The sequence below is a fragment of the Anser brachyrhynchus genome, assembly GCF_964034855.1.
Source record: "Anser brachyrhynchus genome assembly, chromosome: 12".
Classification (NCBI taxonomy): domain Eukaryota; kingdom Metazoa; phylum Chordata; class Aves; order Anseriformes; family Anatidae; genus Anser; species Anser brachyrhynchus.
In genome coordinates, this window is record NC_137707.1 from 8,521,493 (window position 1) to 8,545,266 (window position 23,774).

Sequence of the window (23,774 nt, forward strand, 5' to 3'; positions counted from 1 at the left end):
ATATTCTATTGAAATTGATTTTCTCTATTTAAAAACATAATAAAATACTTAATAGTGAATACTTGATAGATAACTGCACTTGAAAGCCTTTGTTTTTCAGTAATTTAAATTAATGTATAAAATATATTGTAATAGATAATATTTTTGTCTGATTACCTATATACAAGTTTAAACTTTTTATGAGTGACTCAGTTCTGGAACTATGAAACATTTACCCCTCTTAAGGTCAGTGGTTTCCTTTTTCAAACACCAATAGTCAGGTGAACTACAGAACTACTATGGACTACTTTCAGGTAGTGCTGGCATTATGAATGTGGGAGCTTGACCTCAAAATAAAAACTAAATTTCCTTTCTTCTGGTTGGTTGTATTTTAATTATCTTGCAGTATTTAATAGTAAAACAGGGCCATTCAGAGCTATGGAATCAAAGCTTTGTGCTTTTCCTAACATCATTAGGTTACACAGTCTTATGTTTTTCAACAGGCAACTTTATGACCCTTGATTACCACTAAGGCCCTGATTCATTCAGAGTATTAAGTATGAAACTGGATATTTGTCTATGCTCAAATTGGCCAGTTTCTCTAAAAATCTTTATCTGCTCCAAGGTATTCTCTGCAGTTTCCTTACATTCATGTATCTTCCTTAAAGGGCACCTGTAATTCAGACACATACGTGGCAGTGACATGTTTGGTGCAGTTGTGTTATTCTACCCATTACCTCTTCGTCTAGTCTGTGCCACCTGCATAGATTATAAGGTCCCTGTGTGACAGAAGGCGTTTATTATACTGCTTGTACAATGCTTAGCAAAATAGGGTATCATCAAGCACAGTCAAAATAAACATGCTAGTACTAAAATCATCCTTACTAGATATTAAGTGGTGCAAAAGAGTTTGTCTGCCTTTATTATCTCCTATGCACCTTAAATGACTATTTAGCCAAAGCAAAAGGGGAATGTTTAGGTGATGACTCTTGATGTGTTCATTAGCTGTACCATTTTCCAAATGAAGCACAACTTTTTTTAGATTTCTTCCACATCCATGTTTTTTCCTATGTTATCTTTCTATACGATATCCATGTCTAACTGAAATATGGATTTCTCATCTTGAAGCTATGCGAACTGCAATGTATGCACCTGTAGCTACAGCTTATTTTATTTGCAACTGCCTGATGAGTTTTGTGCTGAACGAAGTGAGTTGAGTAACATACAGCCATTTTCCACTATCAGTTACTTCATGCAGAAGAATAAAAGAAAATGGAATGCCTATTTGAAAAATGAAATAAAACATACTGGAACCACTTTAATCCTAATTGCTTCCTAGCAGCACTAGCACATCTATAATATTAGATCTAATGCAATTGGTTACAACAACAATGAAACAAGTAATTATAATCATAAGGCTGACAGTAGTTTTGAGGTTATTTTCTATAAGTTTATCAATAAGAAGTTTACATCACATAATCCACACTAAATTTATTCCTGTAATATATCTTAACTTCAAGTGTAGCAGTAGTTAATTGCTAATCCATATTCATTGAACAGAACAAATGAGGACAGCAAAAGTAGATACTTCATGTACCATCAGATCAAATATGTGAACTTCTGAGCTCAGTTGTTCATCCAGATCATTTACATTTGTCTATCTTCTGTCCCCATGACTTAAGAAAGTATTTAGAGATTATCACAGAATTTAACTGGCTACAGTTGATGCTTTTATTGATGATGTCTGGTATTTGCATAGGCATTAATTAGATATTTTGAGTTGTATATGTATTCTTGATTGTAGCTATTGTTCGTCATCAGAATGTGCTTACATTTCAAAAGGTTGATTGTATTTTAGTAATTACTTTTCCAGAGCACCCTTTTGAATCTATATCTCTTTCGTCTGTAACATATTAAACTTCCAATTGAAGGTCCTTGGTTGTTGCTCTTGGCATAACATACATTTCTTTTTAAGGTTCACCTTTGAGCACAGCATGCTAAGTTTATCACACAGCTTTTAGGGCTTAATCAAAATCCCATTGAGGTTGACATTAAAAATAAATAAATAAATGAAATTAAAAAGTCTCTCTTTGACAGTCAGCTTTGGATAATGTTCCTGGTCTTCTCCCTTATGTGCATTACTCACAGATTGATCCCAGCTGGGTACAGTTCTATCAAGTATTTGCCAAGTAGTTTATGTATTTCAGCAAATAGGTTCCTCACCAAGTATAGGGATACATCACTTTCTGAATCATTTTCCAAATTCTTTTCTGTTCCCTATCACTGTTGCTTTATTTGTAACTGAAAGAAAGAATTATTTTAGCTTTCTGCTGGGTAATGATTTGAACTTCTTTAACAGATGAGGAGCAAGAAATTTAAAATAGTAAACCATAAGCAAGTAATGAATATTCTTATCCCTGTAAAGTTATTTTGCCTTTAAATAAAAAAACCATTTGTATGAAGAACTACATTCTACACAATAAAACCTGTATGATATGAATGTGTGGATTCTAATACTGATAGTGTTTGTGATCCATGTCTTATTCAGCTTCCGTTTTAACAGGACTTGTTTCCATTAGTATAAATTGAATTAAATGGAATACTGTTGATGGAATTAAATCCATTAAATATATGTGAAAGTAATCCATTCAAATATATTAGTATATTACATAAATTAGTATTTACCAGTAAAATTCAAGATATAATTCCCAAAAATCTAATAGGAAAACAAACTTATTTGGACAAAAAGATCTGGCCATAATAAATTAGCTTCTCTTCATAAGTAAGAAAGAAATCTGAATGTTTTGACTGGGAGATTAGCAGAAGCTTTAATGATGAGATGCTTTAAAGAAAACAATTCATTCCCTTCTGAGTAAAAAAAAAAAAATCATTTTTTTTAGTGCGAATGGTCCCTCCTCTGATTCTCTGTCATGCTCTGAGTTTGAAAGTTTTCTTTCTATGACAGAAAATATCTCATTTTTAATGATCACAGTATATTTGTATAATCTGACTAAGGATTGATATTTACTACCTTATGCTGTCATCACAAGGGAAATTGCCATGTCCAAACTTTAATTTAGACCTTATTTGGTATGCAGTATAATTCTATAAATATGCTAGCACATGCCTAAATTGCAATTTTGTTTATGAATTGCATGAAATATCTTTCCTGAGCTGGATATAAAGCAAATCCAGAAATAAAAATTAACCACACTTACATTTTATTATGCAGTTGGACAAATGCAAAAGGAAATAAAATTGCATAATATCTCCTTCATGTGATAACATACCCATGTATCAAGTGTCAACAGGCTTGATAGCAGTGATCTTTGTGGGCAGAGAGCAACTGGCCAGGTCCTACTGAAGAAGGAGCCCTACAGAATGTGATTTTGTCCTTGAGAAACAGAAACAAGTCTTGGAAAAATAAGAAGTCTCACAGACATTTTGCCAAATACTTATTTTAAGAGGACATTTTAGAACCATTTCATAGAAGGCTTTAGAGAATAATTGAATACAATATTGGTTTGATGCATTGAATCAGAATTGTATAATTATCTTTGGTTTTTGTGAGAACAGCTTTAGCAAACGGGAAAAATCTATGCTTCATGTCTATTTGTAGTACCATATATATTGCATGGAGTACACGTCTTAGTGCTTACTCTTTAAATGCAGCAAAAACTTACACCTTTTAATACTAAATTATCCTGTATCTTCATTTGAAAATCTGGTTCTGAGTAAATTTTTCTATAAGTCACTTATATTGCAACCAGGGTAGCTACATTCCCTTTTTCCATTTCTTGTCATACATGCATTTTAATGATTCATTAGCTGTAGTTGGTTGGTTAGTTTTCTCATGTTTCAAGATTCGATGGGTATCTAAACATATGCTATAATTCAGCCAATAAGAATACCACAGAACAAACCACAGTAATCAAACTACGTGATTAAAATGGCTCCCTTGTCCTGAGTTGGCATAACTTGAATTTAGCTAATGGGGAGACTTTATATCCATCTTTCATTGAAACAGTGAAGTTATTGATCACATTGTGCACTTAGTCTCAAAAATATGCACATAAATACTCTATGAACATAAAATCCACATTGCCTAGGGATGGGAGTGTTGATAGGATAGACGAAAATCATAGAATCATTTCAGTTGGAAGAGATCTTCAAGACCATCAAGTCCCACTATAATAAAAAACACATTATTTGCCCAGTATTTTCTTTTTCAAAAAGGTAGTAGTGTTTAGCATCATTATGACCAAGTGAGGACACTGTATAACAAGTTTTGAATTCTGTTTATTATAATTTCCTTCTTCTTGGTGTATGATTACCCTACTAATATTTAAAATTATGGGGACTGTTGAAAAATTTGTTTATAATGAATGATAATTTTCATACTAACAGAATTTCAAATATATTTTACTGTCTTTTGACTTAAGCAATCAGGAGTTTTCAGAAAACAGACAATATGATACAGAGAAAAAGCCTGTTTTATAGACTTCAATATCTTTTTTATTAGACTTCCAGACTGTTCTGTAGCAAATTTTTGCTAACTTCAAAATTATAATATAGACTTTCCAGAATTGCAGTGAATTTTGACTTGACTGTGTTCATTATTGAGTTGAGAGATAGAAACACATGTTTTATGATTGGAAAACACTGGGAACTATGTTGATCAATAAGTAGAAGTAATTTTGGGGGCAGGAGACTGATGATATGCAAGATTCATAATAAGATGCATCTCGTTTTCACTTCTCTTCTTGTTTGGAAAGGACATTGAATTTACACTTCACAGTAGTGTGTGAAAGGACTGTTAAACTAAGTTATTCATTCAACTATTCCTTGTTTTTCAGTGACTATCCATACTGTTTTGAGATACTGAGCATGTAAACAAAGAAAATGGAAATGACAAATTAAATTACAGAACACTAAAAATGTCAGTATAAGACAGTTTGCTGTTAACTTTCTCAGAATATATTAAGCATTTATTGCCTTATCTGATTTCTTGTACTCTGCTTTAGCTATGAAGTTTACCACAGGAAACAATATAACAAATACTTCTTAATGAAAATGATAGTGAGAATAGGATGCATTACAAAACTTATTGTTATAATCAGATTGTATATTTTCATAATACTACTATGCAGTGTGACTGTAAATGACAAAATACAATATTTCTTGGTCTGTGAGGTCTGACATATATCTTCGGGTGGTGTTAGAGAAAATACTGTTATTAGATTTTCTTTCAGTACATATATTAAAACCACTAATAGATTCCCTTGAAAATTATCTGTGGCACCTGCTTTTCTTATATTTCTCTGGGACACTTATTACACTGCATTTTACACAAAATAAGAAAAACTTTGACCTTTCCAATTTCTAACCCTTACATGTCCTGTTTGTTCTTTTCTTCTCATATTGATATTTAATGTGTGATTTCAGTTTAGCTAAGTGATATGCCTTGATGGCAGGCTCTGCCCTTGTGAAATTCTAGTAGATTTGCTTTCGGAATCTAGCCTGTGTTATATGCTCCAGGGAACAGTGAAAACCACCATGGTTGTGCTTTTATAACACCTTTCATGATGTGATAATATTAGTATTATCATGATAAAGGTCCATGTGTTTGGCCTTGCTCTTTTGTGTATTCATCTGTGCCAAAATTACATTATTTTTTTTCTTTCCCAGTAGCCTTCTGTTTGTTTCTAATGATGTGTGTTCTCTCAAACTAAAGATAAAAATTGATTACTGGGCATATCAGACTTGGTTTATACATACCAAAACAGAATATATTCTCTGCTCTTGTCTTTCTCTGAAGACACTTTCATAATGGCATTAAACCCAGCACACACAACAAAGCGTGTGACCTGCATGTAAATTATCCAATATGAATTAAGAATACAATCAACACTTTGGTGGCTCTGCAAATTAAAAAGTGTAAACTGTCTCAGACCTTGGCAAAACATTTGTAATGAATTGGGCCCTTGACTTTACTTCAAGACATTTCTACATTAAGTGGTTGCATTTTTATTTATAGCTACTTGGTGGAGCGCAGCTAGATGATGAGCTGAAATTCTGCTACGGAAAAAAGGGTTTAATAGGTAACTAAATATTTACAATGAGCTTTGAAAATAAATATTTACTCGATTAATTTTGTGGGTAGGAAGGAGTACGTCAGTATTTTTTTGGCCTGAACTGGCATCTCTGTTGAATACAATTAAAAATTGAGAAAATAGTATATAATTGGTATGAATGAAATATGCTTTATGAATTAAGAATTCCTGCTGAAAAGAAAGTCTTTGTATCTGGTATTCATGTTGATCAAAGTAATTTTTCAATTTAATATTACCCCAAATAATTATAATTAATTATTATAATTAATAATTACCCCAATTTAATATTACCCCAAAACATCTCTTCTAAAACCAGTATTTCTTTCCTTTTCTGTGGGCCAACTGAACAAGCATACATCTTTAATGGTAACTGCCGTAGCTCTGTTACCTTCAGCAACATCTCTGAGAAATGTGCTAATACTTATAGCGGAGTAAAAGAGTGCTTAGTATTCGAAGCTAGTGAGAAAATCAACATCAGTCAGAAAACAGGATGTCAGGATCTAATGGCAGATCCTGGAACTATGTTACTCAAATGGATTTTTGCTGATCTCATGCTACTCCTGCCCAGTAAATAAAGCACAGGATATATAAACAAGCTTTTTTCAGTAGGTATTATACTACAGTAGCAGAGTACATTTTTTTGAGGGTATTGTCTGTTGTTTTCTTTCCCAAGTGTCTATTTGTCTTACAGTACCTGGATCTTAACAATTGATGAATTATTCTTTGTCTTATATGGAAACCTAAGTACATTTAAAATGCTGACACACCTGACAACATGAAATTGAGAATACAGCTGGAACACTTCAAACTATGGTTACTAAAATATGGTAAATATTTCCTTATGCTTGGAATTATAATGCCCAAAAAAATAACAGATTGCTGTAATATATTTGGATAGATTACAAACAAATGCCTTTGTGATTCTCCACGAATAATAATCTGCCGATGCTCATTCTAGGTATGTAAAAGACTGTATACTAATAGCTGTATTAGATCAAGATTTGAAATTAAGCACCTATGTTGCTTAATGAATTTTTGTGGCATCGCTACAAAACTGATTTTTCTCCCACTGAGAACAATAACAAATATGGATCTCTTGTATAAAGTCATGGATTAGAGAGGTTCTTAATATATATTCAGACCAAGATCTCATCTACCGTAGACATCAAGCAATACGTTCCTATTTAGACCTGATTGAAACGGAGGAACACTAAAAGAGGAAATGCTATTGCATACCTTGTAAGCAGCTAATAGAGTGATGTACCTAAACATGCCCATGCACATACATCTTGACCTGTGTTCTTTTTGAAATTGTTTTCATGTTTTTGGAAAATTCAATTCTTCTCAGAAATAAAAGAAGACAAAAAAATGAGTCTAAGCATAACTGGGTGAAAAAGCATTTTGCTGCTACAGCAGCAAAGACTAATTCAAAGTAATGTATTTACTTACCAAAATGAATATTCAATGTACAGGGTTGGAAGAAAGTGCATAAAATGTGATCAGTAACATGCACAGGTTTTGGACAATACCTTCTTCTTAGACTTTTAAGGGGAAAGCTTTTTGTTAGCTACTGCAAGCCAGAGTCTCTGTCTTTTGTATTGGATATTAGCATGAAATTCTTTGACATACAGTTTTCTTTTCACTGAAGAATTTCATATAATTTTAACTTACTGTTTTCTAAACAGAAGACTCACTTAATTACAGCTTTTGAGTTCTGCATGACCTTGTTTCACCCTTTCTAAATATTTGATGTACTTTTCATTAAAAAAAAATAAAAATCAAAATGTTCTAGTGGAACACTAAAATCTGAGCAGAAATATATTTTCCTTTGATTTTTATTTACTATTTATTTTTTTTTAATATTTTAAATTGTCATCTTTTGTATGCTATGATATTTTTACTGCAGCTAAGCCATACATCAAGAGTCTTGAGATGTGTTTCTACCAGTATAATGTAAAGTAGGACTTGAAGGAACTTTGTTACATGATTTAGCATTTTTGTTTATCCGTAGCGCAGGATCTGCTATACTCACACCATTCCTGACAGCTGTTTGTATAGTCTGGACCTACAGATGCTTATCTCCTTAAGCTGCCCTAGTACTTAGTTGTCAGAACTACTAGAATAATTCTAGAAACATTATAAAAAAGTTTATTCATGTTTAACAGAGCTTTCACAGAATCACAGAATGATTAAGGTTGGAAGGGACCTCTGGAGGCCATCTGGTCCAACCTCCCTGCTCAAGCAGGACCACATCTCAGTAACTTTTAAAGATATCCAAGGAGGGAGGCTCCACAAGCACTTTAGGCAACCTATTCCAGTGATTTCTTGCTGCAATTTCATCTTTTTCCATTCTTTCTCTCATAGGTAATGAAGGAGCAAATACCCTCTTCCTGCAGAAGCATTTTGTGTCCATGAACACTGTTGTCAGTCTTCTCTTTTTATGCTAAACATTTCATCCCTTCCAGGCTGACTTTGTGTTTTGTATGCCTTAAACCACTTGTTGCTATCTTCTGGGATTCTCTCTATATCTTTGGTCCCTTTGATACAGCCAAAACTACAGTAAGAACCTACAGTAGTTGCAAAACTGTGTAAAATGGAAGGATTACTTCAATCTCTGCCATATGATCGCAATCAATGCTTTATAAATACTTAAGTCTGTTTCTTGTTTCAGATGCCCAGGATTTGTACTTTTTCATTTCCTTACCCTATACTCTTGCCTGGGCAGTTTGAGCTGAGCTTTCTCTACTTCTCCAAGCTGACTGCTCCATTCACCTCCCACAAAACCAGTAGCCCACCCTCCCCATACCACTTTGCCCGACCTCCATTTTCTGCAGTCAGCAGATTTTCTTTATCCTTGCATGTTGTTTCTGTGGGGTCACTGATTAAATAAATCAAACAAAAGTGGTCTGGTATTGATCTTTATAGCATGCTGTTAGTATTTTCCTCTGCTCTGAACTGAGTTCTTTTAGAAGCGCTTGTCTTTAATAAGCAAGCCAGTCCATTATCCACTCAAGCAGCTCAGCAGCGCCAATATTATAATCATTCCCCTTACACACAACATTGTATCAGATTACTCAGATCAAGTGAAACGTCTATGACTTTCTCCCACATAGTGCTTTTGTCCTTGTTGTGTGACCCAGAAAAGTCCTTCCACAAATGCATCCTTGAAGCCATTTCTCTGTGGTTTCTGTATGGATTTGTTTTTAAATTCAGCGTAAGATAAATAAGCATTTGTTCCTTTTACTTTGCATTGATTAGGATTTTCTTTCTTCTGTTTCTTGCAAGTGATATTTTGCTTGATGCAGAGAAAGAAAAAATACAAGGATTGCTTACTTTAGAAAAATCAGAATATCAGCACAGGAGCAGCAGTTTAACTATGAATCTTGTTTTTAGTATGATGGCTTAGTGGCAGCAGGTAGGACAGAATAGCTATTGATGTGGAATTGAGATTTGTGCTGCAAAGCTAAAACACACCTTTTGGGGATGTGAATTTTCTGCCAGTAGGAAAGGGAATAGAAAATTAGTATAAATTCTTATGACAGTAGTAGACTTGGTTTTGGTCTTCACAATAACAACATTAGCCTATTATAATTATGTATGTGTAACCACAAAGAAGCCTATTCATTCAGGTGAAAAAGCTGTTGCCTACAATCTAATAAACTGCCCACCCAAATAAATTGCTTGATCAGTCCAAAAGCAAAATTAAGCCTGGAATCTCCAAAATAAATGCATACTACTACTAAACACAGGAGATTAAACAAAATGTTCTTCAGCTAGTAGAGTTTTAATATATCCACAGGTGTGGATAATGACGCAGAGCAAAAATTCCTTCTCAATTTAATTTAATGTAATCTAAATTTTTAGGTGTTACTAATGACTAAATTAATGATATGCCAATCTGAGATTTCTCGAAGACTAATTTTTAAGCAAATTGAATACTTGTCCTTACTTTTGGAAATCAAATCCTTTTGAAATACCTCAAGTTAGAAAATAGAAAACTGAGCATTGCTACTGTCTAGTCACCTGCTTAGCTTCCGGTAGGCTTATTGGGAAATTAGCACAGGTGGAGAAAAGATCTGACTTCAAATGTGTTGTAGGATACTATAATACCCCCGAGGAAAATAATATTATGGTGATATCTTTTAATGTGTTTTCGCATTATAGCTCTTTTCCCATATAGCTCTACAGTGAGCTGTATTACAATGAACTATTTGGGAAACAAAATGTCTATGCTACTACATTATCAGTGGTTAACCATTAACATTGCTAACACAACTGAACAATGCAAATTTAGTTTATTAAAAGATCAAAGGTAGTATAATATTGGCTAGAATAATCTGTTGTTTTCTATAGTCTGTCTTCTGTGTTCCTTTTTTTTTTTTCACTGCAATAGATTCTATTAAATAAAGACATTTTCTGTGTACTGTACCAAACCAAATCATATTATGGAAAGCAGAACACAGTTAAATGAGAGTTAAAATACTCTCAAATGACAAAGAAAGGTTTGGATATGAAAAAGTTCATGAAACATTGTAAAACAGAAGTGCAATTGAATTTGCAGAGAGGTAGATTCTGGGAGAATGGGGGTGGGGAGTATGGGGGGACATGGGAGTCCAGCTGGCAGCATTTTAACAAGTAAATTTCTATTGGAACCAATTAGAATAATGGAATTAACAAAGGGTTGATGGGCAGGTCTCTACTTTGTGATCTTCCATGTACCGTGGCCTAGTTTTATCCTGAGGTTCTGCTGCTGGGAGCTCCTCACTCACAATGGAAATGAGCTCTTTGTAGAACACTGATGAGGCCTGTGCGTGGTGTGTGAGCAGTGCATTGGAAAGCTCTGGGGTTTTGACATGTTGCCAAAATCAAGCTTTATAATTGAAATCACAGATGGGAAATCATGATTCTCTGTAGTTTATAACTGCCAAATCTAAATGACATTTCATGGGACCAGCAAAAATACATTTGTTCAGTGACCCCCAAACTACCTTTAAGCCAAAGTCCAAAGCTGTGTTGGAAATATTCAGTTTTATAAATCCTAACATGTCAAATCAAGTCCAAAAACAATGTGAAGCATTAGATTACTTTCATATGAGTTGCTACTAGGTCTTTGATTCCCAGTTTATCTTCATTCTTCTCAGCACATCTGCTATTGTAAGCATCATAGGACAGGTCAGTATTGAGAAAAAACTTGGTATATTGGATTTTTTTTTATTTTTATTATTATTTTTTCTTTTTGTAGAGTCTTTCTGTTGCATTTCAGGATAGCTGGAGGAAATCCCAGGTCAGAAAGGGTGATTTGCAAGCAAGTGCAGAGATGTGTGAAAAAAAATGATAAATGCTTTGTTCCTGCCAGGTTTGATGGTAGGACAATGGCCACGCAGCAGCAGTGTAAAAAAGAAGGAAGATTAGTGAGCAGGCAGATCTATTCTGTTTGCCTTGGAAGATGTGATTCCTGCTGATGAAGTGGAAAAGGGGAGGTCAGGAGAACTGCTGAAAGAAAGGTTTGAAAATCATGAGGGCAGGAATTAAGCATAACTCTGGAGACCATATGCATTTTCACATAGTTATTTATGAACTCAACAGAGAAGGAAAATTAAATCAATGAAGAAAACAATATGATTCTTGAGAATTTTACCTGAGAAATTCTGGGGGGGGGGAGAAAGCATCAAAACTGAGTCAAAATCCAGTTGTGTGGGAGAGAAAGGGATGAATCAGATGGCATAATCTCAGGCGTCAAACTTCAGTGATAATGACAAGCAATGATAATGGTACAGTATGAGAGGGAGAAGCCTTGTATTGTTCTGGAATTCACTTATGCTCATGTTTCAAGTTGATGACAAGGTGTACAAGGGCAGCGTACAATATATCTGTACAAATAACCGTAATCTGACATCTCTTTCTGCTGTTCATGTAGTAATATTTTTCTTATCAAAGCGCTAGAGATATTCTTTCTCTTGAAACCAATATAAGCTTTAATAAAATTGATCTCTGATTAGCAAAAAAAACAAGTCTCATAAATCAATAGTACAGGTCTAATCTAGCAGGTTTTGTTAGAAATCGATAGGGTTACTGTTTACTTTATAAAAACAACAACAACAACAAAAACTGAATGTTCCTGCTTATATAAAATATTTTCATGTTAAAAAGTTTCAGGAAAACAATTGTTTTTACATTCAATCAGAAGAAAAAAAGATTGATTTATTCAGATAAACATTTCTATAAAACAACCGCCTTTGAATTTCTCTCAAACTTTTAGTTCAACCTTTGATAGCTACTGTCAATCAACATCCACCATATTGTGGCCAGCCTAGCTGGCAAGCAGTTGTGCTTGCATCTGACACAGATGCTACCCACTTCTATTTGGCTTATGTGAAAGGAATACATTAGACATCTGCTACAACATTTGATTGATTTATCATGCAGTGTTAAACTGCTTTAAAAATATGCTGAAATTTTTGGTAATGTTCTAGGAAGTTAAACTTAGATCCTCATTGCTCTTACCTTCCTGAATGAGTTATTGAATATAAAACAAACCGATTCAGGATAGAAAATTTTTAAAATCCTGAAAAAAAAAAAAGTGCTTTATTACTCATTATTAACTAACTAAAGTTTAAATAGTGACTTCATGGTGTAAGATGTAAATTTATGGTGAAAACTGTGAAATGTGGTATAGGCACAGAATCATTTGGCTTTTAAGGTAGTATAATAAATTATCTGACCTATCTTTTTAGCTATTTAAGACAGCACTCAGGATGTTGAGTGAATGGGAATTCTTTGATGATAGTACAAGAAGATAAGTGGTTGTTACTCTGTATTTTAATGGGAAGAAGAGAGGAGTGAATTCACAGAATCACAGAATCGTCTAGGTTGGGAGAGACCTCCAAAATCACCCAGTCCAGCCTCTGACCTAATACGAACAAGTCCACCACTAAACCATATCACTAAGCTCAACATCTAAACGTCTCTTAAAGACCTCCAGGGATGGTGACTCAACCACTTCCCTGGACAGCCTATTCCAATGCCTAACAACCGTTTCGGTAAAGAAGTTTTTCCTAATATCCAACCTAAACCTCCCCTGGCGCAACTTTAGCCCATTCCCCCTCGTCCTGTCACCAGGCACGTGGGAGAATAGACCAATCCCCACCTCGCTACAGCCTCCTTTAATGTACCTATAGAGAGTGATAAGGTCGCCCCTGAGCCTCCTCTTCTCCAGGCTGAACAATCCCAGCTCCCTCAGCTGCTCCTCGTAAGACTTGTTCTCCAGACCCCTCACAAGCCTCGTAGTGAGGGGCCCAAAACTGAACACAGTACTTGAGGTGCGGCCTCACCAGAGCCGAGTACAGGGAGACAATCACTGCCCTAGACCTGCTGGCCACGCTGCTTCTTATACAAGCCAGGATGCCGTTGGCCTTCTTGGCCACGTGAGCACACTGCTGGCTCATATTCAGTCGACTATCAACCAATACTGCCAGGTCCTTCTCTGCCAGGCAGCTTTCCAACCACTCATCTCCCAGCCTGTAGCTCTGCTTGGGGTTGTTGTGCCCCAGGTGCAGGACCCGGCACTTGGCCTTGCTGAACTTCATACAGTTGGCCTCAGCCCATTGGTCCAGCCTATCCAGATCCTCCTGCAGAGCCTTCCTACCCTCGAGCAGCTCAACACACGCACCTAACTTGGTGTCATCTGCAGACTTACTGAGGGTGCACTCGATCCCCTCATCCAGATCATCGATAAAGATATTAAAGAGGACTGGCCTCAGTACTGGGCCCTGGGGGACACCACTAGTGACTGGCCTCCAACTGGATTTGATTCCATTCACCAGAACTCTTTGGGCCCGGCTATCCAGCCAGTTTTTAAGCCAACTAAGCGTACGCCAGTCCTTGCCATGAGCAGCCAGTTTCTTGAAGAGAATGTTGTGGGAAATGGTGTCAAAAGCCTTACCGAAATCAAGGCAGACCACATCCACAGCCTTTCCCTCATCCGCTAAGCGTGTCACTTTGTCATGGAAGGAGATCAGGTTCGTCAAGCAGGACCTGCCTTTCATAAACCCATGCTGACTGGGCCTGATCGCCTGGTTGCCCTGTAAGTGCCACATGATGACACTCAAGATAATCTGCTCCATGAGCTTCCCTGGCACTGACGTCAAACTAACAGGCCTATAGTTCCCCGGGTCTACCCTCCAGCCCTTCTTGTAGACGGGCATCACATTTGCTGGCCGCCAGTCGACTGGGACCTCCCCTGATAGCCAGGACTGCCGGTAAATGATGGAAAGCGGCTTGGCCAGCTCCTCCACCAGTTCTCTCAGTACCCTCGGGTGGATCTCACCTGGCCCCATCAACTTGCGTACATCCATGTGCTGTAGCAGGTCGCCAACCATTTCCTCGTGGATAGTGAGGGCCACATCCTGCACCCCATCCCCTTCCACCAGCTCAGGGTACTGGGTATCCAGAGAACAACTGGTTTTGCCACTGAAGACTGAGGCAAAGAAGGCATTAAGCACCTCAGCCTTGTCCTCATCTCTTGTAACTAAGTTTCCCCCCACATCCAGTAAAGGATGGAGATTCTCCTTAGTCCTCCTTTTTGTGTTGATGTATTTATAAAAACATTTTTTGTTATCTTTAACCGCAGTAGCCAGATTGAGCTCCAGATGAGCTTTGGCCCTTCTAATTTTGTCCCTGCACAGCCTCGCAACAGCCTTATAGTCCTCCTGAGTGGCCCGCCCTCTTTTCCAAAGATTATAAACCCTCTTTTTTCTCCTAAGCTTGAACCACAACTCCGTTCAGACAGGCCGGTCTTCTTCCGCTCCGGCTCATCTTTGGGCACGTGGGTACAGACCGCTCCTGAGCCATTAAGATTTCCTTCCTGAAGAGTGCCCAGCTGTCCTGGACTCCTCTGCCCTTCAGAATTACCTCCCAAGGGACTCTGCCAACCAGTGTCCTGAACAGCTCAAAGTCAGCCCTCCGGAATTCCAAGACAGCAGTTTTACTGGTCCCCTTCCTTGCTTCGCCAAGAATAGAGAATTCTACCATTTCGTGGTCACTCTGCCCAACACAGCTCCTGACCACCACATCTCCCACCAGTCCGTCACTGTTTGTGAACAGAAGGTCTAGCGGGGCACCTCCCCTGGTAGGCTCCCTAACCAGCTGCGTCAGGAAGCTATCTTCCATGCTCTCCAGAAACCTCCCAGACTGCTTTCTCTGGGCTGTGTTGTGCTTCCAGGACATGTCTGGGAAGTTGAAGTCCCCCATGAGAACAAGTGCGGACGATTTCGCAACTTCTGCCAGCTGCCTGTAGAACTCCTCATCCGTCTCCTCATCCTGGTTCGGCGGTCTATAACAGACCCCCACCAGGATGCTTGCCTTGTTGGCCTTCCCGCTGATCCTAACCCACAGAGACTCAACCTTATCAGTCCCAGCCTCGAGTTCCACAACATCAAAACACTCTCTAATATAGAGAGCCACACCACCACCCCTTCTGTGCTGCCTGTCCCTTCTGAAGAGCCTATAGCCAGACATTGCAGCATTCCAGTCATGAGAGTGGTCCCACCACATTTCCGTGATGGCAACCAAGTCATAGCCTGCCTGCTGCACGATGGCTTCCAGCTCCTCTTGTTTGTTACCCGTGCTGCGTGCCTTAGTGTAGATGCACTTCAGTCGGGCCATTGCCTTCTCCCCCGGCCTTGCCATTGTTCCCCCTGGCACAGCTCCAACAAGCCTTATTTCAGCCCCGTCCCCCTTCTTACCTAGTTTAAAGCCCCCTCAATGAGCCCTGCCACCTCTTGGACTAGGATCCGTTTTCCCCTTAGAGATAGGACCCGTCTGCGGCCATCAGGCCGAGTGCCGAGTAAAGCGCCCCATGGTCAAAAAAACAAAATTTCTGTGTTGGCACCAGCCTCTGAGCCATGTGTTAATCAGGTGGGCTTTCCGTGTCCACTCTGTACCCCTCCCTGCTACTGTAGGGATGGATGAAAACACCACCTGTACTCCCGCTCCATCCACTAACTGTCCCAGTCCCCTAAAGTCCTGTTTGATAGCCTTCAGGCTTCTCTCTCAATATTGTCACTGCCAGCCTGGACTATCAAAAGCGGATAGTAGTCAGAGGGGTGAACCAGGTTGGGAAGCTTTCTGGCAACATCCCTGACCCTGGCCCCAGGGAGGCAGCAGACTTCCCTATGGGTAGGGTCAGGCAGACAAATAGGGCCCTCTGTCCCCTGGAGAAGGGAGTTGCCTACAACAATTACCCTTCTGTCTTTCCTGGTGGAGGCAGTCTTGAGGCGTGGAGTCGACCTCCTTGCCCTAGGCATCCTCCTGGGTAGACTTTCTACCGCATCTTCACCCACCAGTCTCTCAAGCTCTAGGGCCTCAAACCTGTTTTGTACTCACACTTGGGAAGGTGGGGGCAGTAGGTGGGGGCGTCTCCTGCGAGGTTTAGCAGGGACCTGTCTCCATTCCTCCTCAACTGCTAGGTCCTCTCCCTCTGCCCGACAGGGCAGGGGTTCCACCCCCATTTGGGGTGTCTCAGCCCGGTACCTCTGCTTCAGGCCCTGCAGGGAGTTGCTCCACCAGTCTATCTCCTGCTCACACTCCCTGATAGTCCTCAACCTCTCCACCTCCTCCCTGAGCTCTAACACCAGGCGGACTAGGTCATCCACCTGCTCGCACCTCACACACACAGTCTCTCTGCCTCCCTCAGATGGCAGCAACAGGCTCAGACACTCCCTGCATCCAGAGACCTGAACTGCCGCATTTTTGAGCAGGCAGTCAGTCTGCGTGGTTACAGACTTTCTAGAGAGAGCAGTCTGCCTGGTGTAGACCATTGCAGCCCAGCTTGTGGTCGACAGCTGTTAGAGGAGTTGTTCGTATGGGTGGGGGGGGGGGAACGTTCTGCGATCTCTGCCCTCCCTGCTCACCCTGCCTGAGCGAACTGCTGTGCCATACATTTTATTTTTGCCAGAGTAATAGGCTTTCAATAATTTCTGGAAAAATCTCTGTACCCAAACCCAACGGTTATATATTAGCTTAGTGAAAATTGATTTTTTGTTAGGTAGAATTCACTTTAACTATTTACCTGAAAAACAAACAAAAAAACCACAGCATCATACGTAAAGATACTTCTTAAGTCAATAACCCAAGTTTTCAGTAAGAAGTGTCTGTTCACTTCGCAGTTTTGAATATTAGCCATGTATAAGTCTAAATTAGGTACAACATTATAATTTTTATGCAGTTTTTAACTGTCAATGCAACAAATGAAATGCATTGAAATATTTTATTTTCCTGACTGATGAAAAACGAAGCAAATAAAAGAATCATTTCTTTTAATGCTCAGTTAAAATGAATAATGAATCTCTTTTTCCAAGGGTTTTTTGGCTTTTATTTTTAAAGCAATTTACTTTCCTATGATTTCTACTCTAAGTATTTCATCAATGATGTAATATTAAAACAATAGAAAATTTGGAAAAGCATTAGTACTTTTCTTGAAGAAAATTAACCCGATGCTAATATTTTTTTGCCAAATGTCTGCTTATGTTGATGCTTTACATGATTCACCAAAATTAACAGCAATTAACTCATCCCTGAAACTATTTCCTATAAATATTTTTATATGCTTTTTTTCTAACTAATCAGCAATAAGACTTCCCCTGATGTTCTTTCATCGCAGTGGACAGGATGCTAGGCTTCAGTCCAACTGAAGTAGCACAACCCTAACAATAGCAAAGTCTTGTAACACAAGAGAACATTTAGACATCCAACTATACAGATTGTATTGTGATAATGCATTGGTGGGTTGTTTTCTTTTTTTTTTTTCCTTCTGAATTTGGAGTGAGGAGGTATGCTACTGATCATTTTTTCAACTTTCTGGCCATCACCCCCTTTTCCTATAAGGGACTTGAAAGATTTGTCTAGTGGCTAGTTCCTTCCTTCCCTCCTTCCTTCCCTCCTTCCTTCCCTCCTTCCTTCCTTCCTTCCTTCCTTCCTTCCTTCTTTCATTCATTCATTCGTTGTCCTGTTGTTCTCTTTTTTTCTCTCAATCTCTTTTTCTCTCTCTCTTTCTCTCATTTTCTTGTTCTCTCTTTCTTTTCTTAAGAGACTCAGTTTAAGCCTTTCACCAGAATTCACTAGTAATACTTTTCTTGGTAAATAAAAGATAGTCAAAGTTAGTTATGTTAGTCTAAGTATTCTAAATGCATAATCCTGTATTTGTCCAGTGATTTTGTTTATGATCACTTTTAACCATTGTAAATATTCAGGTGACTTAGTGCATTTACAATCCAGCATATTGGAAGGAACCTGACAGTCCAACCTGACAATTAGTTAGGTTGAAGGAATCGACAGATGTTCACACTGTTAGGGCACATAGACAGTACTGATTTATTTAAATCAGTTCTGATTTATGAATCAGAAACTTCAGATGAAAGATTGGCCAGTTTTTAAAGATGACTTTTGGTAATATATTTAGTATAAAAGATCTTTTTGACATCTCAGAAGACAGTGAATTGTTTTCAAGAATTTTAAGTGGAAGACATGAAAGCCAAGATGGGTCCATCATATTTTGATGAGGTGGTGGAGCTTGCTGCAAGTGTTCTCTGTAGGGGAAGAAAAGTATGAGAAATTTATAGACATGACATACAAACTAATTCTTAGCTTTAATCTGGTCTTTTGATTAATGTAGTCTTTGCAATACTTGCTTTGCACTTGACAAATTCATGTATCCTAACATATCCTTCTACGTGCCACTATCATGATGCTACTCTATCTGCATACGCTGCTTCTGTTTGAATAAGAAGCTTATTTTTATCACCTACTCTTTTAAACTGTCATAGTCCCAGCAGATTGTCCTGACAGTAACTTCATCTTTTCTTGTTCACTTTTAACTTAGAGAGACAATGCTCTTTCTCCAATTACACAGTCCTCACAGATCATTATGGAATATGGGTGGCCTACAATCACTGAAGCAAGAGATATTTAGTGCAGTCTTATTTAAATAGTTGTCATAGTTCCACAACAACCGCGGAGCACTTTTGCAAATACTTTGTAAGGAATATTTGCCTTTACGGTTGACTCTCCATGTAGGTTTTATGTGGCTCAAATGTACTGGGGTTTGGGAAGGAGTGATGAGCCCAGAGGTGTGTGTGTTCATTCAGCATGTGAGGGATTAGACTGTTGTACTGTACCCGATGGGTTATGTAAGGGTTAGGAAGATATTTAAGATATTTTATTGACTAGTAGTTGATGTGCACCTGGTAGAGAATGGGGGAATGTGTGACTAGGTTCATTTTGGAATGATTTTTCTTTTTACTTAAAGTGGTAGTAAGTGTTCTTAAACATGCAGTGTTTTCTTTCCTTTATGCAAAAATCTAATTACATACTTCTAGAGAGGATGTTGCGTGAAGAGTACCGAGATTAGAAAAAAAAACACACACACATAAAATCCCCAACCTTTAATATTCCATTTCTGTTTGAATCTACAACAAAAGGTAAATCTTTAAGAATACATCCAAAAACAACAACAAATAGATAGCTGGCTACTGCTGCTATCTTGATCTCTCTTCAAACCCTTCATCTCCTGTAGCTATGGACATGTTGATACCTGATTCTTGCCCCAGCCCTACCAGGGCACACTTGACATAAATTGTCCCCCCAGAAAAAAAAAAATCACCAAATTACACTGCACTGAATATACTGTTTGTTCAGCAGTTTAGCCAGTGAAAGAATATTCTTGACTGGAAGTGGAGGGAAACAGAAATAGTATGCCAAAATAAGAATATAAAATATGCCATCTTTCATTAACTTTACTAAAGGTTTTCTCTCCACAAGAGTGAATTGGTGTGAATCAGTGTTTATGAATATTTGAAGTAATAGTGTATTATTTATATATTAAAACACAGTCCAAATTGTTAAAACAAACAAACAAACAAAAAACTTTCCTATGTTTTAAGGTACCTCCTTAGTGTTTTTCATACTTCAAACAAATTGTAATGAAAACATTGGCTTCAAATGAATTTGACTAATCATCTTACTGTATTATTATGCTATTGCTTTCTTTTGCAAAATTATCAAATGTTTTATGGAGCATAATAAAATATTACTCTGTACAATAAAATAGTTAAAGCATTTCTGAAAACTTCTGGACAAGACTCAAACTTTCTGGTATATATGTTTTTACATTAGCAATAATAACATGGCATTTTTTATTTATAACACTGCAATATGATATACATAAAAAGTATTGCATATGAGTATATGCACACAGGGAACAGGGAAGCTGATTCTATCATATTCTCTTATTTTGGTTCTAGTTTATACATATACAGTCTTATTTTAAAGGCTGCTAAAATAAGAGCCCCAAGTTTCATATTTTTTATATAATTCCTTCCTGTGTAATACTTTCTTGTATCTCTGTTTTTTATGAGTGCTGAGGGATAAAATTAACCGATCATATTTCCAATTTTGTAGCTGTTGAAATGAAATAATAGATATCAATTTAGGCTAGCTGAAGAATTGACGAGGTACCTTCTGTTGTGTGTATCCCAGTTAAATTGGGAAGTGATTAAAAACAATAAAAGCACTGAAGCCAATTGACACTTTATAGAAATGGCCCCACCCACACCACTTCAGTAAGGGATGTTATTGTGGTATGGCATTAAATGAGAACTGTTTTTTTTAAAAAAAAACTCTCTCAATTTCATAAATCTCTATAAAATGAAAGCATAACATTAGTTGTGAGAAAAAGCAAAGCTCTTTTCCCCAGGATTCTTTACAGAGACTTTTAGAGGAAGAAAAAACACAACAAAACAAACAAAACAAAAGTAAGCAAAAAAACAACAACAACAAACAGAACTATATGAACCACATTCCCTGTTTTCCGGGTCATAACACAAGTCAGGCTGTTGGCCAACCCAAGACCAGTTCCTGAAACAGCGTCAGAGCAGTGTCAGATCAAGAGGGAGGTAAGGAAATATACTGTTTACTTGATGAACAGGTGACTTTTACCTAGGTTAAAATAATTTAGCTGACCTCTGTGCATGTATCACTTTCATTTACAATTTTCTGGCAAATCAAATGATAATAAATTTGCATCTAGTCTGCCAAATACTCCTGACTGAGATATTATAGCTATGACCATTTCTGAACCTGTTCCCTTTTTTTTTTTCAAGGAAAGAGATAGTAGAGATAAAAATTTTGTACAGCTTCTACTGTAAAGGAATATGAAAAAATATTTTAAAAGTTGTTTATTATATTTAATGGGACTGAGAAGTCCAGAGAAATTATTAATGGTACTAATGTTTTGAGCTTGGGTTGACCTAAGAACCTCAGAAAGCATTTGGAACTCGAAAGGAAGGTTGGACATAGTTGGCTCTAAATAAGGAAGAATTTGCATGAGAGGAAAGCCTCTTAGAATATGTTAATGTTACTTGCCCCTTCAACAAATATTTATAAAATCATATCACACATTTAGTTTGATAATTGGTGTCAGTGCAGAAAATCAGACTCTTCCATACAGTAGCTTTTGTGCCCCTTTTTCCAGTCCTGTTCTTTCTTTACATTTATCTTTGAGGAGTTTTTTTGGAGACTTGTTATCCTATCTTTTCTTTGGTGTCAAGGACAGTCAAAAAGGCTTTTGACTGTTTCAATGTCACTTAACTAAAATGCCTTTATTCAGCCTATAGGGTTGGAACTAGTATAATCAAGAGGCTTGGTTGTCCCTGAAGTTGCTGTAAGCAAAGTTAATGGTATCACAGTTTGTTTCCTCTTCCTGTTGTATTTCTTCTGTATTTAACATCTTGTGTAAGATATGTTGCAGAATTATAAAACTTATCTTTTGTCCCTGTGGTTCAAGATGGTCCATTTGAATTTAGAGTATGTGCAATATACATAGTTCAGGAAAAAAGGTTTACTGGTATATGAGTAGTATGTGAAGGTAAACCGTATCTTAATTAACATACACTTATAAGATGCTGTATGAGAAGAAAAGATATTTGTAAAGTTACCAGTTCTGATTTTGTAGATAAATTAGAAGACTGACCTTCTCTTGCCATTAAAATCAGTCATAAAAAAGCTATATTTTAAATGCAGTGGATATTATCCTTTATTAAATATTTGAAAGAGACCATTTATTTACTTTTACTATTCTATTTAACAGTGCTGAGTTATAGGTCAATGTGAAGATTCCAAGGACAGGGAGACTGTAACTGTTGTTACAGCTATCTGTTTTAGGGCTTTTTTCCAAGTAGATTATTATTATTATTATTATTATTATTATTATTATTATTATTATTATTATTTTCAGGAGCATTATTTTTTCTTACCTTGAAGTTTTAATGCTCCTGCTAATCTGTCTCTTTTTGATTTGAAAACCTCTGAGCTGTCCAACAGATGAGACATTTCTGTCAGAATAAGCCATTAGGGATTGGCAGCTCATTTCAGTACTCCAAAGTGTGTAGACAGAGTCCTTATTTAGGAGGACAGTTAGTATGAAAAGTTAGTATCTCTTCAAAGCAGAAGTCACACATGTTTAGCTTGAAGTATGAACTTAAATATACATGATTCTGAAGAGAAATCAGTGCCTGGAAACAGAGGAATTGTGCCACTAAGAGATAAAGGCTTCATTTTGAGATTTATTTTATTTTTAAATAGTCTTATTAAAACAAAAAGGCACTAAAATGAAGAGGGGATGTGCAGGAACACTTAGACGTCGCAACTCAGCAAATGTATGATAGGAGGGTTTAAGAAAAATCCTCTGCAAATGGAAATCAGATCTAGTAGAGCATAGTAAGAAGAAACAATTTTTACCACTATAGTTGAAAAGCTTGGAATTAGAAAGACTCTCATGGAATTATTTCAGTGAAGTAGTTAATAAGAAATTAAGTATTTCAGACACATGCAGTCTGTGAGAGAGCTGCTGGGTCAGTGGGCCTACCAAAGAATGAAAGGAGCACTTAAGGTGAATAAGGTTTACGCTGAAAAGCTAAGTGATTTGTAACTCTTTTCAAAAAACGTAAATTAAAATGTCAGAGGAGGTACTTGAAAAACATTTAGCAAAAATAGAAGAGGTCCAGAGAAGGGTGACTACATAATTACAGACCTCGAATGACTTTGTAAGAGGATAGATTTGGAATGATTACAACCTTCGTGGAGTAAAAAGGAATGAAATAGGACATAAGAAGCATGAAAAAATGCATATATATATATATTTTTTTATTCCTCTTACAACTGAGTGTATACTCTTTCATCAAAACATATAGTCTGGGGAAGTCACTGCCACAGCTGTAGAATATTAGATGTTTCTATTCTGGACATATGATATGGCAGTGTTTGTAGTAGATAGAATCATGGAGAGTTGCACAGTCAAACGTAAGGCAGAAACACATTAGTCAGAATAAAGATAAAACATATAAAATGTGGTTTACTTTCAGAGTTTTCGGAAGGTTCCCTGAAACATCTACAAACCTGGATGGAGGAATATGTTTCTATGATTATATGAATAGATTAGAAACAAAACTAGTTCCAACCAATGCACAAGTTTCCTAAGGGAACCCATAACTCAACATACAAAAAACTGGCAATTCTATTTCACTTTAGAAAATCACTTTAAGAATGTATATACAATATAGTTTATTAATGTTTTCATATACTGGCTTTATAACATTTTACTATGCGCTGTCTGTCTGAAGCAGTTTTCCA

The 23,774-nt window shown here is 37.1% G+C and overlaps 1 protein-coding gene across 2 annotated transcripts in view; it reads left to right on the top strand.

The window, feature by feature from the left end:
- Nucleotides 1-23,774, top strand: part of LOC308176731 (uncharacterized protein) — a 583,853-nt gene that overhangs the window by 168,650 nt on the left and 391,429 nt on the right. The window contains exon 1 of one of the 2 annotated variants that reach the window (XR_013938546.1): nt 20,381-21,040. The exons of the other annotated variant lie outside the window; for it this stretch is intronic. The gene's annotated coding sequence lies outside the window, so the exon portion shown is untranslated. Of the gene's footprint in view, nt 1-20,380; nt 21,041-23,774 lie in introns of those variants that run through there. 2 annotated transcript variants of the gene reach the window in all.